General features: G+C 38.1%; 1 protein-coding gene and 1 long non-coding RNA gene across 7 annotated transcripts in view; one reads left to right on the forward strand and one right to left on the reverse strand.

Moving 5' to 3' along the window:
• Positions 1–23,841, forward strand: part of LOC309658848 (uncharacterized protein) — a gene marked incomplete at its 3' end in the record, with an annotated part of 424,808 nt that overhangs the window by 323,382 nt on the left and 77,585 nt on the right. The window lies entirely within an intron of this gene.
• Positions 11,488–23,841, reverse strand: part of LOC309658878 — a 112,699-nt gene continuing 100,345 nt past the window's right edge. Inside the window, exon 4 of one of the 2 annotated variants that reach the window (XR_014262430.1) lies at positions 11,488–14,107. This is a non-coding gene — a long non-coding RNA (uncharacterized lncRNA). The other variant, XR_014262431.1, reaches the window with a different exon arrangement.

Genomic DNA, 23,841 nt, shown 5'->3' on the forward strand with positions numbered 1-23,841 from the left:
ATTTACTTTCCCCAATAACACGGTTCTCTCAGACCACCATTTCTGACAGATAGTAGCAAATATTTAGGGTCTTCACTCTGCCGCCCCCCCTCACTTTCATATCACCATCACACATCAGAAATTTTTTTAAAGAGAAGTATTTCTGCCAGAATACCCTTTAGAGGAGATTAGTTCTGTTAGTAACTGAGCCCTCTGTTACAGAGCAATGAACTGACTAGGGGCTGTATTTCTGTCAACCTTCGACTACACTGTCCCATCCACCTGCCATTACTTGTGATGTTTTCCCTTATTGATCTTAGAAATTTTTGCACAGCTGCTCAGAAAGTCAGAGGTCATGCTTTTGAGCTGAAGAAATGAAGTGCCGGGGAAAGAAATTCCCTGATACACATAGCAGGAAAAAAGAAAATTGGCTAATAATCATGGAGGTTCTGATACTGGGTAGCAATTCAGGCAACCATTTTTTGCACAAATTTTTGCATTTTTGAAACTATAACATTCTACAATATTGTCAGTGGGTTTTGTGATTCCTCTGTGACCATCTAATTGTTACAAAATTGTGACAAATATTTATTGATATAAAAATATAACTGCAGTTATCAATATATATCAATATATATTTATTGATATAAATAAATATGTAACTGTATGCAGTTATCAATTTAGTCTTTATCTGTGATACCAGCATGCATTATTTTTTGTTGTCACTCAATAACTATTTGTTTGGTGCTTTACAGTTTACAAAGTGCTTTCATCAACATCACCTCACTTGTTTGTTATTCTATCAGATGACTCTTTTTTAATAATATTTAATTGAAATATAATTGACAACATAACATTATATTAGTTTCAGATATACATAATGATTCAGAATTTGCATATATTGTGAAATGATCACCTCAGTAATTATAGTGAACACCCATAATCCCACAGTTACACTTTTGTGTGTGTGTGAAATGAGAACTTTTAAGATTTACTCTTAGCAACTTTCAAATACACAATACAGTATTATTAACTATAATCACCATATTGTACATTACATATGCATGACTTCTTTATTTTATAACTGGAAGTTTGTACCTTTTGACCCCTTCGCCTACTTCTGCAAACCCCCATGGCTGGCAACCACCAGTCTGTTCTTTATCTATGAGCTCAGTTTGGGTTTTTTTTTTTCTTCCTATATTCACATAAGTGAGGTCATATGGTATTTGTCTTTCTCTGTCTGACTTATTTCACTTAGCAGTATATCTTCAAGGTTCATCCATGTTGTCACAAATGGCAAGATTTCATTCCTTTTTATGGCTTAGTATTCTAGTGTGTGTGTGTGTGTGTGTGTGTGTGTGCACATCACATTTTCTTTATCCGTTCATCCATTGATGGACACTTAGATTGCTTCCTTATTTGGCTATTGTAAGTAATGCTGCATCGAACTTTGGGGTGCATATATCTTTTTGAGTTAGTGATTTTGTTTTCTTCAGATAAATACCCAGAAGTGGAATTGTTGGATCATATGGTAATTCTATTTTTAATTTTCTGAGGAATCTTCATACTGATTTTCATAGTAGTTGCACTAATTTACATTCCTACCAACAGTGCATGGGGGTTCCCTTTTTTTCCACATCCTCACCAACACTTGTCATAATTGTCTTTTTCAGGATAGCCATTCTAACAGGTATGAGGCAATTTATCATTGTGGTTTTGATTTGCATTTCTCTGATGATTAGTGATATTGAGCATCTTTTCATGTAACGGCCATCTGCATGTCTTCTTTGGAAAACGTCTATTCAGGTCTATATATAAAATCATGTCATCTGCAAATAGAGACAATTTTACCTTTTCCTTTCCAATTCTGATACCTTTTCTTTCTTTATCTTGCCTAATTGCTCTATCTGTGACTTCTAGTACTGTGTCGAATAGGAGTGGTAAAAATGGGCACCCTTGTCTTTTTCCTGACCTTAGAGAAAAAGCTTTCAGACTTTCACCATTAAGTATGACGTTAGCTGAGGGTTTGTCATATATGGCCTTTATTATGTTGAGATATGTTCCTTCTGTGCCTAATTAGTTGAGAGTTTTTTATCAGGAGTGAATGTTGAATTTTGTCAAATGTTTTTTCTGCACCTTTTGAGATGATCATATGGTTCTTTTCTTTAATTCTATTAATATGATGTATATTGATTAATTTGCAAATGTTGAACAATCCTTGCATTCCAGGGATAAATCCCATTTGATCATAGTCTATGATCCTTCCTTGTGTGTTGCTGAATTTGGTTAGCTAGTATTTTTTTGAGAATTTTTTCATGCATATTTATTAGGGATATTGGCCTATAGTTTTCTTTTCTAGTTTTGGTATCAGGATAAAAGGAGTTTGGGAGTGTTTCTTCCTCTTTTATTTCTTGAGTTTGAGAAGGATTGGTGTTAATTCTTCTTTAATTGTTTGGTAAAAATTACCACTGAAGGCTTCTAGTCTGGGGCTTTTCTTCATTGGGAGATTTTTGATTAGTGATTCAGTCTCCTTAGCAGTATTGGTCTATTCAGATTTTCTATTTCTTCCTGATTCAGTCTGGGTAAGTCATATGTTTCTAAGAATTTTTCCCGGTCATCAAGTTTGTCCAGTTTGTTGTATATTTGTTCACAGTTACTTCTTATCCTTTATGTTTCTTTGGTATCAGTTGTAATGTCTCCTTTTTCATTTATAAATTTGTTGATTTGAGTCCTTTCTCTTTTTTCCTTGGATAGTCTAATTAAGGATTTGTCGATTTTATGTATTTTTTCAAAGAAATAACTTTTAGTTTGGTTAATCTTTTCTATTGTTTGTTCTCTAATTTCATTTATTACTCTTCTGATCTTTCATTATTTCCTTTCTTCTAACTTTGGGCGTAGTTTGTTCTTCTTTCTCTAGTTCCTTAAGGTATAGAGTTAGGTTGTTTGTTTATTTATTTATCATCTTTCTTGCTTCTCAATGTAGGTATTTATTACTATGAACTTCTATCTTAGAACTGCTTTTGCTGCATCCCACAAGTTTGTTTTTTTTGTTTTGTTTTGTTTTTTTAACTTTGGGTTTATTTATTTATTTATGGCTGTGTTGGGTCTTCATTTCTGTGCGAGGGCTTTCTCTAGTTGGCAGCAAGTGGGGGCCACTCTTCATTGCGGTTCGTGGGCCTCTCACTATCGTGGCCTCTCTCGTTGCGGAGCACAGGCTCCAGATGCGCAGGCTCAGTAATTGTGGCTCACGGGCATAGTTGCTCCGTGGCACGTGGGATCTTCCCAGACCAGGGCTCGAACCCGTGTCCCCTGCATTGGCAGGCAGACTCTCAACCACTGTTCCACCAGGGAAGCCCCCACAAGTTTTGATATGTTGTATTTCCATTTGCCTTTGTCTCAAGACACTTTTTTTCTCTTTAATTTCTTCTTTGATCCATTGGTTATTCAGGAGAGTGTTGTTTAATTTCCATTTGTTCATGAATTTCCGGTTTCCTCTTGTTATTGATTGCTAGCTTCATGCCATTGTAGTCAGAGAAGATACTTGGTATGATTTCAGTCTTCCTGAATTTGCTAATACTTGTTTTGTGGCCTAACATATGGTATGTCCCAGAAGATGTTCCATGTGCAGTTGAGAAAAGTATGTATTCTGCTGTTCTTTATATGTCTGTTAGGGCCTTGATCTACAGTATGTTCAAATCCATTATTTTCTTATTGATTCTCTGTCTGGATGATCTATCCATTGTTGAGAGTGGGGTATTAAAGTCCCCAACTATTACAGTATTACTGTTTATTTATCCTTTTAGCTCTGGTAGATTTTGCTTTATATGTTGAGGTGTGCCAGTGTTAGGCATGTAGATATTTACAACTTTTATATCTTATTAATGTATTAACTCCTGTATCATTATATAATTACCTTATTTGTCTCCTTTAGCTTATAGTCTATTTTGTCTAAGTATAGCCTATCCCTGCCTTTTTTTGTTGTTGTTGCTACCATTTGCTTGAAATGTCTTTTTCTATCCTTTCACTTTTAGTCTATGTGTGTCTTTAAGGCCAAGGTGGGTCTCTTATAGGCAGCATATTGTTGGCTCTTGTGTCTTTTTTAAATCCATTCAGCCATTCTATGTCTGTTAATTGGAGAATTTTATCATTTGCATTTAAAGTAATTATTGATAGGTAAGGACTTACTATTGCCACTGAGTTGTTTTTCTGGTTATTTTATAGATCTGTTGTTTCTTATTTCTTATTCTGCTGTCTCTTTTGTGTGTTTTGATTGATGTCTTTGGTATCAGTATGCTTTGACTTCTTTATCATGTTCTTTTGTGTAATTACTGTAGCACTTTTCCTTGTCTTTACCCTAATCTCTTCTTATAAGGACATCAGTCATATTGGATTAGAGCCACCCTTATGACCTCATTTTAATTTGTCTCTTTAAAGACCTTATCACCAAATACTGTGAGTCATATTCTGAGGTAATGGGGGTTAGGACTTAAACATGTGAATTTTAGGAGGATACAATTTATTCCATAATAGTAATCTCTATGTGGGTTTAAACTACAATCCAAATTGAATTATGCCAGAGAAAAACATAGCATTTGATATGTCTGCTTTTTGATAGAGAGAGAATAGTAGTCAATTTGCTGATCTCTTGTGAAGATGATCTAGGCCTTATTACAAAGAGAGAAAAGATAGAATTAAGGAGAAATTAAAGACAAATTATGCATTAGGATGGTTCTTAAGGAAATACTATTGAAGGAAAGGAACTATTATCCTCAACAATGACCCATTTTGTGGCCTTTGATCTCATTTATAACCTGTGACCTACTTTATTCTGCAGGGTTGTTTCTGGAGTTTATTTTCCTGAATTGACAATTAAGGTACAGGACTTTTAACAACTGTAATTCTGATCCAAAAAATTGTATGCTGATCCAATATTACAGTTTCATTCTGAAAGGGAACCCACACTTGAAACATTAATCATTCAAAGACAGAATGTCTCAAACACAGGAAAAACATGGTTCCCACCATAATACACAGTCATTTTCAGGTATATATGTTGTCATTTTTATTGATTTTTTTTATAAAGATTCAAAATAGGTATCTACTATTTCTCTTTCATTTTCTAATTGTATAACCTTTGTCCTACTTTTCTTTCCTGATTTACTCTGATTTTAGTCCTTAAAATTTTTTTCTTCTTGTGCAGAATTAAATATTTTGACTAGTTTAACCTCTGCCAATGGTAACATCTGAGATCACACATGCTTTCTTTGTTCCCAAGGCTGACTGGCAATGATCATAGGTGCTGAACTCATCCTGTCTCTCTCTCCTGGTCTTCAAGGCTTTCTCATTTGCCACCTCCTCCAAGAACTCTTCTTCACAGTGCTGACCCACAGTGAATTTTCCTCCTGTAAATGTGGAATGTGTTAAAATCTCATTTTTATTTTCTATCACTAATAATATTTAACCTTCCATGACTTTATGTCATCCTTCTCCCACCAGATTGCTACTCTCTTAAAAGCTTAAATAGTGAGCAATTTATGTCCATCTCTGTGTTCCTCATGACTAGCACAGTGGAACTTGTGAGTATAACAACACAGTAATAGAGTAGGCATGAAAAGGCTAACTGGTTAGCCATCTGTGCTACAAGGGGTGTGTGCTATAGCTGGGAGATGAGAAGGAGCAGACAATCATGTCCTGGAAGATCCACTTTCAAGACTAATCACTCATCAGTCATTTTATGGCATGACCAAAAGAAGTACAAAGTTGTAGCTATAGCCAGCCCTACTTTCTCTTCCCATGTCCTCTTGTCCTCCCACTGTAGGTTCTGAGCTGAGCATAGTGATAAAAAGAGGAATAAGACACAGAGTCCCTGTCCAGCTTTTACTTTTTAATGGTAGCACTGCTGATCAGCAGAGGTTCCACGCTTATCACAAGACATTTGCCTGAACACCTCCAGAAGCAGTTGCCACCACAGGTGATAGCTTTTCATAGGCTCTTCCCCAGCTCCCATTTGCTGCCCTACAGTGGCAACTGGCAACACCTGCTTCCCAGATACCCCTGCAAGCTCTGACTTAGTGATTCAGGAGAGCGGGTTGCTGACTTTTCTCTGATCTTCTTCATTTCTCTCTTCTGGATCCTTACTTCCCTAGCTTCTCTGACAGTTGCACAAGATTTCATTCCTGTAATGAAGCTTTATCCCATACTACATTGCTTTGGTTTCCCCAACTGAATGCCAGTGGATTCAGTCACATACCTCATAAATGTGTGCTTTCTTAATGAGCTATGGCAGAAAATGTTGTGCTGTCTCAGCAAATGACAGAGGTGGGGGAGACAGATAATTTTTATTCAGCTCTGTTCTCTCATCCCTTTATTCCTTATGATCAGATGTACTGATTTGGGATAAAATCAACTGATGGAAGTCATGAGTCTTCTGGTGACCACTAAAAAGGCTTACCATTTATATGATTATAACAAGATCAAAGCAGTGACTACTTTTTGACTTCCTCAGCCAACTAAAATAATGACTGTATTGAAGGTTATTGACAAAATGTCACTATTTGGAACAGTTTGGAATGATAAAAGGTGATGTTTCATATCATTAGCAATATAGGTTCTCAGCCTATGCCTCGAAAACACAACTTAATATATTTCATCTTGAGACTGTCTATTTCTAGAATTTGAGGCACTCCCCTATCCCTAAGAGTTTTCTCATCAGTAAAATATGCCATCTTTTAGCCAGTTTTCCCTTACAGCTTTTCTGTGAGATCCTGATTTAAATAGAGGGGGTATCATTGACGGGATCAAAATAAAGTTATACTGAAGTCAAAAACAGTAAAGACTTTGAAAGTATAATCTGGGGCATAGGAAAAGAAGAGAGAAGATTTAGGGATGACAAGAACAGTGTTGATAACCTATGTTATGTCACACTCTTGAGAAAGCGTGGAAGAAGGAAGCTTGTACTGGAGCCACAAGCAGTGAGCTGGGCATTGGGCACAATCCATAGCTTACTTTATTTTTTAACATCTTTGTTGCAGTATAATTGCTTTACAAGGGTGTGTTAATTTCTGCTCTATAACAAGGTGAATCAGCTACACATGTACATATATCCCCATATGTCCTCCCTATTGTGTCTCCCTCCCACCCTCCCTATCCCACCCCTCTAGGTGGTCACAAAGCACTAAGCTGATCTCCCTGTGCTATGCTGCTGCTTCCCACTAGCTATCTATTTTACATTTGGTAGTGTATATATGTCCATGACCCTCTCTCACTTCATCCCAGCTTACCCTTCCCCCTCCCTGTGGCCTCAAGTCCATTCTCTATGACTGTGTCTTTATTCCTGTCCTGCCCCTAAGTTCTTCAGAACCATGTTTGTTTGTTTTTTTAGACTCCATGTATATGTGTTAGCATACAGTATTTGTTTTTCTCTTTCTAACTTACTTCATTCTGTGTGACAGTCTCTAGGTCCTTCCACCTCACTACAAATAACTCAATTTTGTTTATTGCTGAGTAATATTCCATTGTATATATGTGCCACATCTTCTTTATCCATTCATCTGTCGATGGACACTTAGATTGCTTCCATGTTCTGGCTATTGTAAATAGTGCTGCGATGAACATTGTGATACATGACTCTTTTTGAATTATGGTTTTCTCAGGGTATATGCCCAGTAGTGGGATTGCTGGATCGTATGGTAGTTCTAGTTTTAGTTTTTTAAGGAACCTCCATGCTGTTCTCCATAGTGGCTGTATCAATTTACATTCCCACCAACAGTGCAAGAGGGTTCCCTTTTCTCCACACCCTCTCCAGCATTTATTGTTTGTAGATTTTCTGATGATGGCCATTCTGACTGGTGTGAGGTGATGTCTCTTATTGTAGTTTTGATTTGCATTTCTCTAATAATTAGTGATGTTGAGCATCTTTTCATGTGCTTGTTGACAATCTGTATATCTTCTTGGGAGAAATGTCTATTTAGGTCTTCTGCCCATTTTTGGACTGGTTGTTTGATATTGAGCTGCATGAGCTGCTTGTATTTTTTGGAGATTAATCCTTTGACAGTTGCTTCATTTGCAAATAAATTTTCCCATTCTGAGGGTTCTGTTTTCATCTTGTTTATGGTTTCCTTTGCTGTGCAAAAGCTTTTAAGTTTCATTAGGTCCCATTTGTTTATTTTTGTTTTTATTTCCATTTCTCTAGGAAGTGGGTCAAAAAGGATCTTGCTGTGATTTATGTCATAGAGTGTTCTGCCTATGTTTTCCTCTAAGAGTTTGATAGTGTCTGGCCTTACATTTAGGCCTTTAATCCATTTTGAGTTTATTTTTGTGTATGATGTTAGGGAGTGTTGTAATTTCATTCTTTTACATGTACCTGTCCAGTTTTCTCAGCACCACTTATTGAAGAGGCTGTCTTTATTCCATTGTACATTATTGCCAAAAATGAGGTGACCATATGTGCGTGGATTTACCCCTGGGCTTTCTATCCTGTTCCATGGGTCTATATTTCTGTTTTTGTGCCAGTACCATACTGTCTCGATTACTGTAGCTTTGTAGTATAGTCTGAAGTCTGGGAGCCAGATTCCTCCAGCTCCATTTTTCTTTCTCAAGATTGCTTTGGCTATTTGGGGTCTTTTGTGTTTCCATACATATTGTGAAACTTTTTGTTCTAGTTCTGTGAAAAATGCCATTGGTAACTTGATAGGGATTGCACTGAATCTGTAGATTGCTTTGGGCAGTATAGTCATTTTCACAATGTTGATTCTTCCAATCCAGAAACATGGTGTATCTCTCCAACTGTATCATCTTTAATTTCTTTCATCAGGGTCTTATAATTTTATGCATACAGGTCTTTTGTCTCCTTATGTAGGTTTATTCCTAGGTATTTTATTCTTTTTGTTGCAATGGTAAATGGGAGTGTTTCCTTAATTTCTCTTTCAGATTTTTCACCATTAGTGTATAGGAATGCAAGAGATTTCTGTACATTAATTTTGTATCCCGATACATTACCAAATTCATTGATTAGCTCTAATAGGTTTCTGGTAGAGTCTTTAGGATTCTCTATGTGTACTCTCATGTCACCTGCAAGCAGTGACAGCTTTACTTCTTCTTTTCCAATTTGGATTCCTTTTATTTCTTTTTCTTCTCTGATTGCTGTCGCTAACACTTCCAAAACTATGTTGAATAATAGTGGTGAGAGTGGGCAACCTTGTCTTGTTCCTGATCTTAGTGGAAATGGTTTCAGTTTTTCACCATTGAGGATGATGTTGGCTGTGGGTTTGTCATATATGGCCTTTATTATGTTGAGGTAAGTTCCCTCTATGCCTACTTTCTGGAGGGTTTTTATCATATATGGTGTTGAATTTTGTTGAAAGCTCTTTCTGCATCTGTTGAGATGATCATATAGTTTTTCTCCTTCAGTTTGTTAATATGGTGTATCACATTGATTGATTTGCATATATTGAAGAATCCTTGCATTCCTGGGATAAACCCCACTTGATCATGGTGTATGATCCTTTTAATGTGCTGTTGGATTCTGTTTGCTAGTATTTTGTTGAGGATTTTTGCATCTATGTTCATCAGTGATATTGGCCTGTAGTTTCTTTACTTTGTGACATCTTTGTCTGGTTTTGGTATCAGGGTGATGGTGGCCTCGTAGAATGAGTTTGGGAGTGTTCCTCCCTCTGCTATATTTTGGAAGAGTTTGAGAAGGATAGGTGTTAGCTCTTCTCTAAATGTTTGATAGAATTCGCCTGTGAAGCCATCTGGTCCTGGGCTTTTGTTTGTTGGAAGGTTTTTAATCACAGTCTCAATTTCAGTGCTTGTGATTGGTCTGTTTATATTTTCTGTTTCTTCCAGGTTCAGTCTTGGAAGGTTGTGCTTTTCTAAGAATTTGTCCATTTCTTCCAGGTTGTCCATTTAATTGGCATATAGTTGCTTGTAGTAATTTCATGATCCTTTGTATTTCTGCAGTGTCAGTTGTTACTTTTCCTTATTCATTTCTAATTCTGTTGATTTGAGGCTTCTCCCTTTTTTTCTTGACGAGTCTGGCTAATGGTTTATCAGTTTTGTTTATCTTCTCAAAGAACCAGCTTTTAGTTTTATTGATCTTTGCTTTTGTTGCCTTCATTTCTTTTTCATTTATTTCTGATCTGATCTTTATGATTTCTTTCTTTCTGCCAACTTTGGGGGTTTTCTGTTCTTCTTTCTCTAATTGCTTTAGGTGCAAGGTTAGGTTGTTTATATGAGATGTTTCTTGTTTCTTGAGGTAGGATTGTATTGCTATAAACTTCCCTCTTAGAACTGCTTTTGTGGCATCCCATAGGTTTTGGGTCGTTGTGTCTTCATTGTCATTTGTTTCTAGGTATTTTTTGATTTCCTCTTTGATTTCTTCAGGGATCTCTTGGTTATTAAGTAGTGTATTGTTTAGCCTCCATGTGTTTGTATTTTTTAGAGATTTTTTTCCTGTAATTGATATCTCGTCTCACAGTGTTGTAGTCAGAAAAGATACTTGATACGATTTCAATTTTCTTAAATTTATCAAGGCTTGATTTGTGACCCAAGGTATGACCTATCCTGGAGAATGTTCCATGAGCACTTGAGAAGAAAATGTATTCTGTTGGTTTTGGATGGATTGTCCTATAAATACCAATTAAGTCCATCTTGTTTAGTGTATCATTTAAAGCTTGTATTTCCTTATTTATTTTCATTTTGGATGATCTGTCCATTGGTGAAAGTGGGATGTTAAAGTCCCCTACTGTGATTGTGTTACTGTCGAATTCCCCTTTTATGGCTGTTAGCATTTGCCTTATGTATCGAGGTGCTCCTATGTTGGGTGCATAAATATCTACAATTGTTATATCTTCTTCTTGGATTGATCCCTTGATCATTATGTAGTACCCTTCTTTGTCTCTTGTAATAGTCTTTCTTTTAAAGTCTATTTTGTCTGATAGGAGAATTGCTACTCCAGCATTCTTTTGATTTCCATTTTCATGGAATATCTTTTTCCATCCTCTCACTTTCAGTCTGTATGTGTCCCTAGGTCTGAAGTTGGACTCTTGTAGACAGCATATATATGGGTCTTGTTTTTGTATCCATTCAGCCAGTCTATATCTTTTGGTTGGAGCATTTAACCATTTACATTTAAGGCAATTATAGATATGTATGTTCCTATTACCATTTTCTTATTTGTTTTGGGTTTGTTATTGTAGGTGTTTTCCTTCTCTTGTGTTTCTTGCCTAGAGAAGTTCCTTTAGCATTTGTTGTAAAGCTGGTTTGGTGCTGCTGAATTCTCTTAGCTTTTGCTTGTCTGTAAGGGTTTTAATTTCTCTGTTGAATCTGAATGAGATCCTTGCTGGGTAGAGTAATCTTGGTTGTAGGTTTTTCCCTTTCATCACTTTAACTATGTCCTGCCACTCTTCTGGCTTGCAGAGTTTCTGCTGAAAGATCAGCTGTTAACCTTATGGGGATTCCCTTGTGTGTTATTTTTTGTTTTTCCCTTGCTGCTTTTAATATTTTTTCTTTGTTTTTAATTTTTGATAGTTTGATATGTATGTGGCTTGGTGTTTTTCTCCTTGGATTTATCCTGTATGGTTCTCTCTGCCCTTCCTGGACTTGATTAACTATTTCCTTTCCCATATTAGGGAAGTTTTCAACTATAATCTCTTCAACTATTTTCTCAGTCCCTTTCTTTTTCTCTTCTTCTTCTGGGACCCCTATAATTTGAATGTTGGTGTGTTTAATATTGTCCCAGAGGTCTCTGAGACTGTCCTCAATTCTTTTTTCTTTATTCTGTTCTGCAGTAGTTATTTCCACTATTTTATCTTCCAGGTCACTTATCCATTCTTCTGCCTCACTTATTCTGCTATTGATTCCTTCTAGAGAATTTTTAATTTCATTTATTGTGTTGTTCATCATTGTCTTTTTTCTCTTTAGTTCTTCTAGGTCCTTGTTAAACGTTTCTTGTATTTTCTCCATTCTATTTCCAAGATTTTGGATCATGTTTCCTATCATTCCTCTGAATTCTTTTTCAGGTAGACTGCCTATTTCCTCTTCATTTATTTGGTCTGGTGGGTTTTTACCTTGTTCCTTCATCTGCTGTGTGTTTCTCTGTCTCCTCATTTTGCTTAACTTACTGTGTTTGGGGGGGGGGGTCTCCTTTCTTTTTCGCAGGCTGCAGGTTTGTAGTTCCCGTTGTTTTTGGTGTCTGCCCCCAGTGGCTAGGGTTGATTCAGTGGGTTGTGTAGGCTTCCTGGTAGAGGGGACTGGTGCCTGTGTTCTGCTGGATGAGGCTGGATCCTGTCTTTCTGGTGGGTAGGACCACTTCTGGTAGTGTGTTTTGGAGTGTCTGTGAACTTATGATTTTAGGCAGCCTCTCTGCTAATGGGTGGGGTTGTGTTCCTGTCTTGCTAGTTTTTTGGCATAGGGTGTCCAGCACTGTGGCTTGCTGGTTGTTGAGTGGAGCTGCTTCTTAGTGTTGAGATGGAGATCTGTGGGAGAGCTTTCGCCATTTGATTGTACGTGGAGCTGGGAGGTCTCTGGTGGTCCAATGTCCTGAACTCAGCTCTCCCACCTCAGAGGCACAGGCCTGACTCCCAGTCAGAGCACCAAGACCCTGTCAGTCAGCCACATGGCTCAGAAAAAAATGTTATTAAAATAAAATTATTAAAATAAAAAATAATTATTAAAAATTAAAAGTAAAAAGTAATAAAAAAAGAAAAAGCAAAAGAAAGAAGAGAGCAACCAAACCAAAGAACAAATCCACCAATGATAACAAGTGTTAAAAACTATACTAAAAAGGACAGACAGAACCCTAGGACAAATGGTAAAAGCAAAGCTATACAGACAAAATCACACAAAGAAGCATACACATACACAATCACAAAAAGAGAAAAAGGAAAAAAATAAATATATATATATCATTGCTCCCAAAGCCCACCACTTCAATTTTGGGATGATTCGTTGTCTCTTCAGGTATTCCACAGATGCAGGGTACATCAAGTTGATTGTGGAGATTTAATCTGCTGCTCCCGAGGCTGCTGGGAGAGATTTTCCTTTCTCTTCTTTGTTCGCACAGCTCCTGGGGTTCAACTTTGGATTGGACCCATCTCTGCATGTAGGTCACCTGAGGGCATCTGTTCTTCGCTCAGACAGGATGGGGTTAAAGGAGCAGCTGATTCAGGGGCTCTGGATCACTCAGGCCTTGGGGGAGGGCAGGGTATGGAATGCAGGGCGAGCCTGCAGTGGCAGAGGCCAGCATGACATTTCAAGAGCCTGAGGCATGCTGTGTTCTCCCGGGAAGTTGTCCCTGGATCACGGGACCCTGGCAGTGGCAGGATGCACAGGCTCCCAGGAGGGGAGGTGTGGATAGTGACCTGGGCTTGCACACAGGCTTCTTGGTGGCGCAGCAGCAGCCTTAGCATCTCCTGCCCGTCTCTGGTGTCAGTGCTGATAGCCGCGGCTCGCGCCCGTCTCTGGAGCTTGCTTAGGTGGTGCTCTGAATCCCCTCTCCTCGCGCACCCCAAAACAATAGTGTCTTGCCTCCTGGGCAGGTCCAGAGTTTTTCCCGGACTCCCTCCCAGCTAGCTGTGGTGCACTAGCCCCCTTCAGGCTGTGTTCACGCAGCCAACCCCAGTCCTCTCCCTGGGATCTGACTTCCGAAGCCCGAGCTTCAGCTCCCAGCCCCCGCCCGCCCCAGCGGGTGAGCAGACAAGCCTTTCCGGCTGGTGAGTGCTCGTCGGCACTGATCCTCTGTGCAGGAATCTTTCTGCTTTGCCCTCTGCACCCCTGTTGCTGTGCTCTCCTGTGTGCCTCCAAAGCTTCCACCCTGCCACCCGCCATCTCCGCCCACGAAGGGGTTTCCTAGTGTGTGGAAACTTTTCTTCCTTCACAGCTCCCTCCCAGAGGTACAAGTCCCATCCCTATTCTATTGTCTCTGTTTTTTCTTTTGCCCTAACTCAGGTACGTGGGGAGTTTCTTGCCTTTTGGGAGGTCGGAGGTCTTCTGCCAGTGTTCAGTAGGTGTTCTGTAGGAGTTGTTCCACATATAGATGTGTTTCTGATTTATTTGTGGGGAGGAAGGTGATCTCCACGTCTTACTCCTCCGCCATCTTGAAGGTCTCCTCCATAGCTTACTTTAATCTCTGTAACAGTTATAAAAAGAATAGCTGGTATTGATGGGCGTGTGCCTTGAGTGTTACAGGTAAGAACATTCCTCTCCAGATATGCTCTACACTAGATGATAAAGTCACCACTCTAGACTAAAAGACCAGGGGCTCTCTGTCTTTTTTACATTTATACTGTAGCCCATTTCTAGTGCAGACATAACACATTAAAGATAGATAGTCAATAAATGTTCTTAAGTGAAAAAATACGTCCTTGGAAGAGATAGAAGTTGGTTATGTGAGATACCAAGGTAAGGCTCAGACTCATTTAAGAGATGTTCAAATACAGTCAAGGCTTATTCACAGCACTGCGTAACACTTACTCCCCAAGACCTCTTATTTGTTGATAGTCAACAATTTCGTACAATTCCAAAGGATCATCAAATGATCAAGCCTTTTTGCTTTTAAGTATTTTCTGACCTTAATATATTAAAAACCTATAAACCTTGACAACAGGAGGCGATTAATACAGATACAAGTCCTATATTTATTTCTACAGGTAGAGTTGCCAGGCAACCATCACATTATAACACACAGGACTGTCATTATGGATCCATCTTCTCCTGTAATTCCTTTACTGCCAAAATGAAAAGCAATGCAGACAACAATGTCGCTTAAAAGGATCCATCCTCCAGGCACTACTGGATAAAATCTTCTGTTGAGGAAACTGCAGAATACTCTGGAGCTGGCAAAAATGATTCCATGCTTTTAGAATAGTGCTTCTCAGTATAGAAAATGCACTTACATTGAGAGAAAACTGTGACTAAAAAGATAATTCAGAGTATTAAACTTTGAAGAAGTTAGCAATGTAAATTATTTTTCATAAATTAATATAAGACACCAGGGGGCCTAAGTACACAGCAGAATAGGTGCTGTCTTATTCATACTCTGGTTACTGCTCAGCTTTCCTCCATGGTAATTTCATCCATACCACTCACAGGATGACAATTTTATATCATAAGAGGTCCCTTGGTAGTGGATATTAATTTATAATAGAGGGGAACAGCAGGGAGAATTTTTTGTGTGCTCCTTGCCAGTAAAACACACAAACTGCTCCCTTGATGAACATGTGGTTATATATTAAAACATTAGTGATGGCACTAGCATTAATAAGAGATATAACAATACAACCATATATTGTATATATAAATAATCCACAGAAAATATTATAGATCCTAAAGAAAAGCTCCCAGGATAAATTGTGTTTATTCTTTCTTGTGGTTTAAAAACACATAATCTTCAAAAATATGTAATGCTTCCACAATGGGACTTACAATTATCTGAGGTCAAATATCTGAACTATTATTTTTTCTAATGAAGCATAAACAATAAGATCTTTATTGTTGTCTCTAGACCATAATAGAACTGCCAGTAACTAAGGGATGAAATAAATGTTTCCAAAATAATAAAAAGCATCAAGCTAGATTAGTGGTTTCTATAGTTCCTTAAATGACACATTTTCCACATGAAAAATATTTTCAACATGTTTCCTCAAATAAAAATATATCTACATCAGGCAATTAAGAAACACTAATTAGGATCTATCTAATGTAGGGGACTTTTGCATTGTGAGCAAGATCTAACCACAATCCTGTATAAAACTAACATTTAAAAAATCTATTCCTTATTATTCAAGGACTTTGAAATAGTTTGCTAAAATAGCTTTTCAAATGGGAAAATACCATTTCTGTTTAGGAGCTCAAAAAGCACTAATTCCAAGGTAGAACTTAAATGGCATATGAAAGGACACATAACAAAATAGTGGTGTAGTCTAGAACAAACCAGGTATATACTTCATTCAAGGCAAGCTGTACCTTCAGTAATGAGCTAGAGTGATTGTCATCTTCTTAGAGAATAATATCTTATTTGTCACAGCAGCTGTTTTCTCCTATTTTTTTTTTAGGTATAATTGACACTACATTATATTAGTTTCAGATATACACCATAGTGATTCCATATTTGTATATATTGGGAAATGAGCCCCAAAAATAAGTCTAGTTAACATCTGTCACTTTTTTTCCTGTGATGAGAACTTCTAAGATTCTCATAGCAACTTTCAAATACACAATACAGTATTATTATCTATAGTCACCATGCTATACATTATATCCGTATGACATTATATCTGCATGACTTATTTATGTTACTACAGGAAGTCTCTATGTTTTGACCCCCTTCACTCATTCCCCCCACCTCTGGCAACTACCAGTCTCTATATCTAAGAGCTTGGTTTTTGTTATTGTTACTGTTTTTCTTTTTTTAAATTTTTTAAAAAATTTTATTGGAGTATAGTTGATTTACAATGTTGTTAGTTTCAGGTGAACAACAAAGTGATTCAGTTATACATATATCCATTCTTTTTCAGATTCTTTTCTCATATATCAACAGAATATTGAGTAGAGTTCCATGTGCTATACAATAGGTCCTTGTTGGTTATCTATCTTATATATAGTAGTATGTGTGTTAATCCCAAATTCTTGACTTATTCCTACCCCCTCCCCATGTTTCCCCTTTGGTAACCATAAATTTGTTTTTGAAGTCTGTGAGTCTGTTTCTGTTTTGTACATAAGTTCATTTGTATCATTTTTTTTTTAGATTCTGCATATAAGTGATATCATATGATATTTGTCTTTCTCTGTCTGACTTACTTCACTTGGTATGATAATCTCTAGGTCCATCCACATTGCTGCAAATGGCACTGTTTCACTCTTTTTTATGGCTCAGTAATATTCCATATATACCACATCTTCTTTATCCATTCCTCTGTTGATGGACATTAAGGTGCTTTCATGTCTTGGCTCTTGTAAATAGGCCTGCAGTGAACACTGGGGCACATGTATCCTTTCAAACCATGGTTTTCTCCAGATATATGCCCAGGAGTGGGATTGCTGGATCATATGGTAACTCTATTTTTAGTTTTTTAAGGAACCACCATGCTGTTCTCCATAGTGATTATACCAATTTACATTGCCACCAACAGTGTAGGAGGGTTCATGTTTCTCCACACCCTCTCCTTCATTTAGTGTTTGTAGACATTTTTTTTTTTTTTTTTTTTTATGGGTGTGTTGGGTCTTCGTTTCTGTGCGAGGGCTTTCTCTAGTTGCGGCAAGCGGGGGCCACTCTTCATCACGGTGCATGGGCCTCTCATTATCGTGGCCTCTCTTGTTGCGGAGCACAGGCTCCAGACGCGCAGGCTCAGTAATTGTGGCTCACGGGCCTAGTTGCTCCGCGGCATATGGGATCTTCCCAGACCGGGGCTCGAACCTGTGTCCCCTGCATTGACAGGCAGATTCTCAAGCACTGCGCCACCAGGGAAGCCCTGTAGACATTTTGATGATGGCAATTCTTACTGGTGTGAGTTGATACCTCATTGTAGTTTTGATTTGCATTTCTCTATTAGTGATGTTGAGCATCTTTTCATGTGCTTTTTGGCCATCTGTATGTCTTCTTTGCAGAAATGTCAGTTTGGATCTTCTGCTCATTTTTTGATTGGGTTGTTTGTTTTTTTGACATAGAGCTATACGAGCTGTTTGTATATTTAGGAGATTAATCCCTTATCGGTCACTTTGTTTGGAAATATTTTCTCACATTCTGTGGGTTGTCTTTTCATTTTGTTTATGGTTTTCCTTGCTGAGTAGAAGATTTTGAGCTTAATTACGTCCCATTTGTTTATTTTTGCTTTTATAGTCATTACTGTAGGAGGTGGATCAAAAAACAAATATTGCTGTGATTTATATCAAAGAGTGTTCTGCCTGTGTTTTCCTCTAAGAGTTTTATAGTTTTTGGTCTCACATTTAGCTCTGGGATCCACTTTTAGTTTATTTTGGGATATGGTGTTAGAGAATTTCTAATTTCATTCTTTTACATGTAACTGTCCAGTTTTCCCAGCACACTTACTGAAGAGGCTCTCTTTTCTCCATTGTATATTCCTGTCTCCTTTGTCAAAGAAAAGGTGACCATATGTGCGTGGGTTTATCTCTGGGCTTTCTATCCTGTTCCATTGATCTATATTTCCTTTTTTGTGCCAGTACCATACTGTATTGATTACTGTAGCTTCGTAGTATAGTCTGAAGTCAGGGAGCCTGATTCCTCCAGCTCTGTTTTTCTTTCTCAAGATTGCTTTGGTTATTCGGGGTCTTTTGTGTCTCATACAAATTGTAAAAATGTTTTGTTCTAGTTCTGTGAAAAATGCCATTGGTAATTTGATAGGGATTGCATTGAATCTGTAGATTGCCTTGGGTAGTATAGTTATTTTGACAATATTGACTCTTCCAATCCAAGAACGTGGTATATCTCTCCATCTGTTTGTGTCATCTTCAATTTCTTTCATCAGCATCTTATACTTTTTGGAGTACAGGTCTTTTGTCTCCTTAGGTTTATTCCTAGGTATTTTAGTCTTTTTGATGTGATGGTAAATGGGATTGTTTCTTTCATTTCTCTTTATCTTCTTTTGTTGTTAGTGTATAGAAATGCAACAGATTTCTGTGTATTAATTTTGTATTCTACAACTTTACCAAATTGAGCTCTACTAGTTTTCTGGTAGCATATTTAGGATTTTATATGTGTATTATCATGTCATCTACAAACAAACAATGACAGTTTTCCTTTTTTCCAATTTGGATTCCTTTTATTTCTTTTTCTTCTCTGAATGCTGTGGCTAGGACTTCCAGAACTATGTTGAATAAAAGTGACAATAGTGGACATGCTTGTTGTGTTCCTGATCTTAGAGGGAATGCTTTCAGCATTTCACCATTGAGTATATTGTTAGCTGTGGGTTTGTCATATATGGTCTTTATTATGTTGAGGTATGTTCCCTCTATGCCCAATTTCTGCAGTTTTTATCATAAATGGGTGTTGGATTTTGTCAAAAGTTTTTTTGCATCTATTGAGACGATCATATGGTTTTTATTCAGTTTATTAATATGTTGTATCACACTGACTGATTTGCGGGTATTGAAAAATCCTTGCATCCTTGGGATAAATCCACTTGATCATGGTGTATGATCCTTTTAATGTATTGTTGGATTCGGTTCGCTAGTGTTTTGTTGACTATTTTGGTGTCTTTGTCATCAGGGATATTGGCCTATAATTTTTGTGTGTGTGGTATCTTTGTCTGGTGTTTGTATCAGGGTGATGGTGGCCTCATAGAATGAGCTTTGAGTGTTCCTTATTCTGCAGTTTTCTGGAATATTTTGAGAAGGATAGATATTAACTCTTCTCTAAATGTTTGACAGAATTCACCTGTGAAGCCATCTGGTCCTGGACTTTTGTTTGTTGGGAGTTTTTAACTCAGTTTCAATTTCAGTACTTGTGATTCATCTGTTCATATTTTCTATTTCTTCCTAGTTCAGTCTTGGAAGGTTGTACCTTTCTAAGGATTTGTCCATTTCTTACAGGTTGTCCATTTTATTGGCATATAGTTACACAGCTCCCTCCCTGGGGTGCAGGCTGCATCCTAACTGCTTTTTCTTTTTCCCTTTGTCCTACCCCGTTACATGGAGGATTTCTTGCCCTTTCAGAAGTCTGAGGTCTTCTGCTGGTGTTCACTAGGTGTTATGTGAATTGTTCCACTTGTAGATGTATTTTTAATGTTTTTGTGGGAGAAGGTGAGCTCCACGTCCTAGTCCTCTGCCATCTTGATCCTGTCCTGCTGTTACTGTTTTTAGATCCCACATATAAATGAGATCATACAGTATTTGTCTTTCTCTGTCTGATTTACTTTAGCATAATGCCTTCAAGGACCATCCATATTGTCACAAATGGCACATTTCCTTCTTTTATGGATTAATAGTATTGCATTACATATATATATATATATATATATATATATATATATATATATATGCACATCACATCTTCTTTCTCCCTTCATCTATTGATGGACACTTAGGTTGTTTCCATGTCTTGGCAATTGTAAATAATGTTACAATGAACATGGAAGTGCATATATCTTTTCAAGTTAGTGTTTTCAATTTTTGGATAAATACCCAGAAGTGGAATTGCTGGGTCATATAATTAGTTCTATTTTTACTTTTTTTAAGGAACCTCCATACTGTTTCCCATAGTGGCTGCACCAATTTATATTACCACTAACAGTGCACAAAGGTTTGTTCCCTTTTCTCCACATCCTCGCCAACACTTGTTATTTCCTGGTTTAGAATAATAATAGCCATTCTCACAGGTATGAGTTGATATCTCATTGTGGTCCTGGGGGCACAGGAGGGAGGCTGGGGAGAGCAGGAGAGGAGCAGAGGGCAATTGCCCCACCCACTTGGGCCCAGGGAGCCTGCTGAGCTTGCAGGCCAGTCCCCTGCCCTCTAAAGACCCCTCCAGGCCATTTGGGTCATTGGGGGCATAGGAGGGAGGCCAGGGAGATCAGGAGAGGCAGGCAGGAGGGGCCCTCTGGGACCAGAGGAGCAGGAGAGGAGGGTGTTTGCCCCTGCCCACTCGAGCCCAGGAAGTCTGCTGGGCTCCCAGGTGAGGTCCCCTGCCCTCTGATAGAGACCAGGTGTGGAGGGCACACCTGGGCCCCTTCTGTTCTGTTGAGCCTGAATCCCACGACCCCCCACAGTCCCCAGGGCCTTTTCCAGCCCTGTCAGTCCTAAGCATAGGCCCTGCCTTCCACAGCCAAGGCCTTTTCCATCCTCCTCTTTTTTACTATTGTGGTACTGTTGTCCCTTCTGGTTATCGATTCATCTATATTTTTATTTTTATATTCTTTCTAACATATCTATCTATCTGTTAGTTTCCTAGTCTAATTTTACTTCGTTATTGTTCTTTCTTTTTTTTTTGCCTCCCCACACAGCTTGCAGGATCTTGGTTCATGAGCCAGGGGTCAGGCCGAAGCTCCTGCAGTGGGAGCTCCGAGTCTGAGCCACTGACTAACAGAGAACCTCAGACACCAGGGAATATTCATTGGAGTGAGGTCTCATGGAGGTCCTCATCTCAGCACCAAGACCCAGCTCTACCCAACAGCCTACAAACTCCAGTGTTGGAAGCCTCAGGCCAAACAACCAGTAAGACAGGAACACAATCCCACTCATAAAAGAAAACAAAAAATGAGACAGCAAAAAAATATGTCACAGATGAAGGAACAAGGTAAAAAAAACCTACAAGACCAAATAAATGAAGAGGAAACAGGCAATCTACCTGAAAAAGAATTCAGAGTAATAACAGTAGAGATGATCCAGAATCTCAGAAATAAAATGCAGGCACGGATTGAGAAAAATACAAGAAATGTTTGTTAACAAACAAACAGAGGTGAACAACACAATAACTGAAATGAAAAATACACCAGAAGCAATCAATAACAATAACTGAGGCAGAAGAATGAATAAGTGAGTTGCAAGACAAAATGGTGGAAATAACTGACAAGGAGCAGAATAAAGAATGAAAAGAATTGAAGACAATCTCAGAGACCTCTGGGACAACACTAAATGCACCAACATTCGAATTATAGGGGTCCCAGAAGAAGAAGAGAAAAAGAAAGCGTCTGAGAAAATATTTGAAGAGATTATAGTGGAAAACTTCCCTAACGTGGGAATAGTCACCCAAGTCCAGGAAGCACAGAGAGTCCTATACAGGATAAACCCTAGGAAAAACACACCAAGACAGACATGTAAATTAAATTCAAAGAAAAAAATATTAAAAGCAGCAAGGGAAATACAAAAAATAACATACAAAGGAATCCGCATAAGGTTATCAGCTGATTTTTCAGCAGAAACCCTTCAGGCCAGAAGAGAATGGCAAGATATATACTTTAAGTGATGAAAGAGAAAAACCAAGATTCCTCTACCCAGCAAGGATCTCATTCAGATTTGATGGAGAAATCAAAAGCTTTTCAGACAAGCAAAAGCTAAGCGAATTCAGCACCACAAAACCAGCTTTACAACAAATGCTAAAGAAACCTCTCTAGGCAGGAAACACAAGAGAAGAAAAGACCCACAAAAACAAACCCAAAACAAGAAAATGGTAATAGGAACATACATATCAATAAGAACCTTAAATATAAATGGATTAAATGCCCCAACCAAAAGACACAGACTGGCTGAATGGATACAAAAACAAGACCCATATATATGTTGTCTACAAGAGACCCCCCCCCTTCAGACCTAGGGACACATACAGACTGAAAGTGAGGGGATGGAAAAAGATATTCCATGCAAATGGAAATCAAAAGAAAGCTGGAGTACCAATACTTGTATCAGATAAAATAGACTCTAAAATAAGGACTGTTACAAGAGATAAGGAGGGACACTACATGATCAAAGGATCAATCCAAGAAGAAGATACAACAATTATAAATGTTTTTGCACCCAACATAGGAGCACCTCAATACCTAAGGCAAATGCTAACAACCATGAAAGGAGAAATCGACAGTAACACAATAATAGCAGGGGACTTTAACACCCCACTTACACCAATGGAGAGATCATCTGAACAGAAAATAAAAAAGAAAACACAAGCTTTAAATGACACCATAGACCACCTAGAATTAATTGATATTTATAGAACATTCCACCCGAAAGTGGCAGAATACACCACCTTCTTCTCAAGTGCACACAGAACATTCTCCAGGATACATCACATCTTGAGTCACAAATCAAGCCTTGGAAAATTTAAGAAAATTGAAATCATATCAAGCATCTTTTCTGACCACAACACTATGAGATTGGAAATCATTACAGGAAAAAAACTGTAAAAAACACACATACATGGAGGCTAAACAGTGTGCTACTAAATAACCAAGAGATCACTGAAGAAATAAAAAAATACTTAGAAACAAATGACAATGAAAACACAATGACCCAAAACCTGTGGGACACCGCAGAAGCAGTACTAAGACAGAAATTTATAGCAATTCAGTCTCTCCTCAAGAAACAAGAAAAATCTCAAATAAAAAATCTAACCCTACACTTAAACAACTAGAGAAAGAACAGAGAAAACCCAAAGTCAGTAGAAGGAAAGAAATCATAAAGATCAGAGCAGAAATAAATGAAATAGAAACAAAACAATAGCAAAGATCAATAAAACTAAAAGCTGGTTCTTTGAGAAGATAAACAAACTTGATTGATAAACCCTTAGCCAGACTCATCAAGAAAAAAAGGGAGAGGACGCAACTCAATAAAGTTAGAAATGAACAAGGAGAAATCACAACTGACACCACAGAAATACAAGGGATTATAAGAGACTAGTACAAACAACTATATGCCAATAAAATGGACAACCATGAAGAAATGGACAAATTCCTGGAAAGGTACACTTTTCCAAGACTGAACCAGGAAGAAATAGAAAATATAAACAGACTTATCACAAGTAATGAAATTGAAACTGTAATTAAAAATCTTCCAACAAACAAAAGCCAAAGACCAAATGGCTTCACTGGTGAATTCTATCAAACATTTAGAGAAGAGCTAACACCCATCCTTCTCAAACTCTTCCAAACAACTGCAGAGGGAGAAACACTCCCAAATTCATTCTACAAAGCCACCATCACCGATACCAAAACCAGAAAAGATATCACAAAAAAAGAAAATTATAGGGCTTCCCTGGTGGCGCAGTGGTTGAGAGCCTGCCTGCCAGTGCAGGGGACATGGGTTCAAGCCCTGGTCTGGGAAGATCCCACATGCCGTGGAGTGGCTGGGCCGGTGAGCCACAATTACTGAGCCTGCGCGTCTGGAGCCTGTGCCCCGCAACATGAGAGGCCGCGACAG

Source organism: Balaenoptera physalus (genome assembly GCF_965194825.1).
Source record: "Balaenoptera physalus genome assembly, chromosome: 3".
NCBI lineage: Eukaryota > Metazoa > Chordata > Mammalia > Artiodactyla > Balaenopteridae > Balaenoptera > Balaenoptera physalus.